Source organism: Mus caroli, chromosome 2 (assembly GCF_900094665.2).
Source record: "Mus caroli chromosome 2, CAROLI_EIJ_v1.1, whole genome shotgun sequence".
NCBI lineage: Eukaryota > Metazoa > Chordata > Mammalia > Rodentia > Muridae > Mus > Mus caroli.
The window spans coordinates 112,433,649-112,439,152 of NC_034571.1; the positions used below are offsets into that span (position 1 = coordinate 112,433,649).

At 40.2% G+C, this 5,504-nt stretch overlaps 1 long non-coding RNA gene across 1 annotated transcript in view; it reads left to right on the forward strand.

Annotated features, from left to right (window-relative positions):
- Positions 1-4,637, forward strand: part of LOC110285980 — an 8,644-nt gene extending 4,007 nt beyond the window's left edge. The window contains exon 3 of the long non-coding RNA XR_002377099.2: positions 1,306-4,637. This is a non-coding gene — a long non-coding RNA (uncharacterized LOC110285980). The remainder of the gene's footprint in view (positions 1-1,305) is intronic.
- The last annotated feature ends 867 nt before the right edge of the window (positions 4,638-5,504 follow it).

A 5,504-nucleotide genomic window follows, 5' to 3' on the forward strand; every position in this document is an offset into this window, starting at 1 on the left:
ACTGTAGCTGTCTTCAGACACTCCAGAAGAGGGCACCAGATCTCCTTACGGATGGTTGTGAGCCACCATGTGGTTGCTGGGATTTGAACTCTGGACCTTGGGAAGAGCAGTCGGGTGCTCTTACCCACTGAGCCATCTCTCCAGCCCAGGTCTCTACCTCTTAACACCTCTCAAGTTGCTAGGATTACATATATGATCAGTATCTGTTTGTTTGGGATTTTGTTATTGTTGTTGTTATATCTTTGAGATGGGGATTTTACTCCTTAATTATGGTTGCAACTTTATATTGATCAGGCTGGTCTTGAACAGAGATCCCCCTGCCTCTGCCTTTGTCTCCCAAGTGCTGGAATTAAAAGCATGTGCCACCGTTCCCATCCGCACCTGTCCTTTCCTAAGTGACAAGCACCTATCAGAACCAAGTTTCACGGCCTTTGTATCACTTTCCCTAGCTTTATATAACTACCCATACCCTGTGGTGCTGGGGACCAAACCGAGGACCTGGCACATGCTAGGACCACTGAGGTACATCTCCATCAAACTGTATGGTTTACAACAGATTTGTTGTCTCAGAGTTCTAAAGGTTGGTGCCCCAAATGAAGGCAGCGTTAGGGTCATCCCAATCATTTCCCAGGCCTCTGAAGCGCGTTGACTTGTAGCACATAGCTATGTTCACACTGATTTCTGTCTGTTCTCCCTACCCTGTACCTTTTGTGGGTCTGTTTTTATTCTTTAATATGTGTTCTCAAGATGTTGTCCAGAGAGTTTTTTATAAGCTACATTTATTCCTTTATGTGTGTGTGTGTTTGTATGTACTCACCTACACATATATAGAGAAGGAGGCTTCTCTTTTTCCAGTCCTAGGATTATATAGGCTTATGCCAAAACTGTTTTTTGGTTTACCTCATGTTTATGAATTTTTCCCTACATATGTGTGTGCCCTGTGTTATGATCTGTCATGTGTGTGACTGCTTGGAACTGAACTAGTGTCCTCTGACAGCATAAGTGAGCCATCTCTCTCGCCCCACAGTTTCTATTTGAAGGATAGAAAAGATTCCATTTGTTTGTGTTATAGTCTCACTACGGAAGAGTCATCCTGGCTTTCGACGCTGTAATTTTTATGCCCCAGCCTTAGTACTACAGACTAAACTGTTTGTGTGCACATGTATGTGTGTTTGTTTGTTTATTTTAAATAAAAAAACCTTGATTTTCAGGAGCCGTATGCTATGTGTATGTTTTAAATACTGATTTTACAAGTAAGTTTACATAGAGGTGCTGTCCTATTTTCCATTTGATTTGTATTTCCAGGAATTCCTATGTGGACTTCTCAATGAGGCGTCCTGGTTCTTCCATCCTGTTACTTTCCCCAATGAGATGCAGATGTCTTTCTACCGATTACCTCCATGGTTTAGGATGCAAAGACTGCCTTTCTTTTACTTCACGTCAGACTCAACACAGGAAAGCCGGGAGGATGCAGCCGTCCTGTTGACTTCAGGAAGAAAATAAACAATGGACTTGGGTCTTCTGCAGCTTTTTAGTTAGAAAGACAGTGTTTGCAAGTAGAAGGAAGATGTTGAATTTGAAACAAGTACTTAGGTTCTGTGGCGTGTGTTTTCTTTTTAAAAGATCCAAACAAGAAGACTGAACAAAATACCAAGTGTGGGTGACTTCAGGTTTTTTTTTAATGTCTTCCAATTTTAACACTATTATAAGCACAGTTGACCGCAGTAAGTTCCAAATATTTAATATAATTTGAAGTGAAAGAAATGTTATCTAAATTCTGGCTCACTCTTTGACAGATTTCCTGGACAAAAACAAGATACGATAAAAGCAGAAACCAAGGGTTGGTTTTGTATGGGAGTGAAACCATTACAGTTTTATGTGTATAAATCTACATTTTTAAACAAGATTTTTCTCTTGGAGAAGAAACCTGTTGTTTATAAGAAGGCTTTGGACAGTTTAATAGTCTTAAATGTTCTGCTTTGCTGTTCTAGTCCTTCTCAGGAAGGCCCAGCTGGGCCTGTGGCTAGTTCAGAATGGGAGGAAACATAGGCTGGGACAATGCTCACCCTGAACTGCCAGCATGTGGGAGACCAAGGCAGGAAGAGCAGATGTTCAGGGCCAGCTTGGACATCATGATGAGACTCAAAACCAGCAGGAAAAAAAAACAGAGTCCAGTAACACCCTCTTTTATATTCCTTTTGTGGAATCATATGTAGGATGTGAGACTGGGTTGGAAGGGAACTGGCATATGTGGTCTTGAGTTAAGGTGATGTGGTGGACCCTGGTGTGTAACTGGCCTTCACCTTTGGACATAGAGGAATGAAGGAAAAACTAAGGCTTGGCGTATAAATCCTTTCTTCTAAGAAATAGAAGCAAAGCTGTCTAATGCAGCATTGTCTGACTTTCCAACATTTTTACATTATGTAGTTGCATTTTTTATAAAAATATAAATAAGTTCCTTCAACCCAAAATAGGTACTTGGACAGGTTTTTTTTTTTTTTTTTTTCTGGGTGATAATGTAATGTTATGCTGAAAATCTGGGACTCAGGTAAATTTTCCCAGTTTGAATTGAGCTATGTTACCAGAGAATGGGCCTCAGAAGCAATGTTCCCAGTCCTGTGATTGGTTCACTATAATCTCAAAAGAAATTTGGAATATGAATCAAATTTCAAATAAGAAAAGCAGATCCGATAAGAAGTGTGGATCTAGTTGCTAGTCACTGTAGATTTAAAGGAAATTCAGGGCCTGGGGTGGGGGGGGATAACTCGAGAAAATTAATTCCAGTCAGGGGTGACATGCTCTTTCTTCCTTTAGTAGTTATGTTAGAAGGAACTATTGTGGAGATGTCTCTTTCTTCCCAGTCAATGGAAGTTTATTATATGGATGCCAGGCTTTTACATGAGAGGGTACCATTGTTTGCAAAGGTTGCCGGTAGAGAAGGAGTTTTAAGCTTGTTAGATGAGAGAGAAACAGATGCTGTTAGAGCTGACTTCTGGAACGGGTTCTCAGTGCTGCAGGTGCTGTGAATTTGAGTCATAAAAATGTTCAAAATTAGAAAATGTTGAACATACATGGTTAGTCAGATTGGGCAACAAAATTGAATTTATGCTAAAAGCTTTTTTCATGAATATTTATTATAAATAACCTATTAATGAGAGCAAATAATAATAAAATACTAGAGAAATAACATGTTTAAGGTAACCTAAATTGCTGGGCTTGGTTGCTCACACCTGTAACCACATTTTGACGACTGAGGCAGGAGGATAGGCCACAAAGATCAAGGCCAGCCTGAAAGACAGACACTGTCTCAAAATGAAACAAAAATATAACCCACATTTTTCAAGGGCCCCAGCCACTTATATTTTTATTTAGAAGACAAAGCCAGCTGGTGGTTGAGAGCACTTCCTAGATGCTGAGCTGTCCTGCACCTTGCCCTTGGGCAGGCAGGGGCTGTCACTGCTAGGGAAGTGTCCCCCATTTGCTCCAGGTGCTTCAGGTGAGTGCACTTTGTCTGAGACGCTCGCTCCTGCATCCTGCATCATTAACACCAAATGGTGTTCACAGCATGGGTGGATCCCAGCTCTAATTGCCTGGTGTGTGTGTGTGTGTGGCACTTTTCCATTTATAGTCTTACTTGGGGTTTCTTCTTAATAGCAGCAAAGACTACCATTTTAGAGTTGTGCCTCCATCTATAGCTGTGCCTCCTCCCTTCTCCATGTAAGCTGGCAGTTTTTCTTTTGAAGTTTCTAAACAAAAACGGGATATGTGCAATATATATAAATATATATATATAATGTATATTTTAATACTTGTGGACAAGTGTTACAAGTTGTTTAAGAACAACAAAATCACCAATGTCTTCCATTTTGAGATGTGTATAGTTTTTGTAAGCAGTACTGCTTGATAGCATATTGTAGTGCCATGTTAGGGGTTAGTGCATGAATTTAGTATAATTTTAAACTTCAAGATGAAATATTGATAATAACCAGTAGTGTAAAAAGTGGAAAATCCTAGACCTTTCCTTTTTTGTGTGTATGAATATTTGACAGTCTCCCTGGGGATAGGAGAAAAAGGCCAAAACAACTAATGTCTGAACAGAAGTGTGGGTTCACACTGAGAGACACTGTGCTTGGGGGAATGTTAGGCCTTTCAGAGGGGAGCTAGAATAGCTACCTTTGTAGCTCCTCAGTCCTCACAGCAAGGCCTGGGTTGAGGCTTCCCTTGCTCTCTTAGTTTGAAGCTAGATTGGTCCTGTATTGATTTGGCATTGTATGTTTTGGGTTCACTTTTCCTCTTTTGTGTCCAGAAAATAATTTTCTGTTTTGCATGTCTGAGATGCTGTGCTGATTGCTTTGGAATGTTTACTCTGTGGCCATTTCCTTTCCTGCTTGCAGCATGTGTGCTAACTGCAAAGCCTTGTCAGCAGTTTGGAGTATCCTGTACTTTAGGCTTTGCCCCATCCCACATCTGACTTGGGTGTTGAGTCCAGTCTCTCTCATGAGAACTGATAGCTCAGTGGGGCCCATGTAGGTTGACAAGAAGTATGTTGGCCTCTCCTTTGGTAATTGTTGAGAGCTTTCACGTTTTTTCTACTTTCCTTATGGAAATAAAGTAGTTGCTTTGTTCTGAAAAATAAAGTTTTCTATAAAATGGAATTCCTACCTCTAAAAGCTGCCTAGGAAACTTGGAAGTAGTCATTTTCTGAAGAGTTGTAGGGTTTTGTGGGTTTTTTTATTTGTTTGTTCCTTTTAAATAATTTTTAGAAATAGAGTCCTGCGGGGTATGGTGGTGAATGCCTGTACACTCCCAGCCTTGGGAAGTTGAGGCAGTAAGATCAGGAGTTCAAGGTCACTCTCAGCTACGTAGTGAGTTGGAGGTCAGCCTGGGATACACGAGACCCTGTCTCGGAAAACCAAAAGAAAAGAAAGAAAAGTGTATGTAGGATTTCTTAACATGTATTACATTAGTATGATAGGAAATGTAAAACTTCCCTGTAGAAACTAGGTCTGAGTCTAGTATTAGATATGCAGGGTCCCAGGAAGAGGCTCCCTTCACTCAAGAAGATGGTCAGCACCTGGGAGAATCTGCTTCAGAAAACACTTAAGAAACGAAGGGGAAAGACTTGAAAAAAGTAAGACTTATAAAGTAGCACAGTATAGGAAAGGACATTTCCTGTTGCAAATCACAAAAGCCATAAGTGAACTAATAATAATGTTAAAGAGGTGGGATTCTGTAGCAATAATAGGTATGGATGGACGGTAAATTGTGCTCACAAAGCTGTGTGGTTGAGTGGTTACTGGTTGAGTTTGTGGGGCCCTGCAGTTTATTATAGAGTTCCACAAAAGGAAAAACACATCCTAGTTAAAAGGCATTTAAACTATGAATGTATATGAATATATTTGCGTGAAAAAAATATCAACTTTCATATATGTGTTAAAGATCCTATTTTGTTTCCCCAGAGTTTACAGCTGTTGAATCTTTCTAGGTACTTAATCTGGAATCCC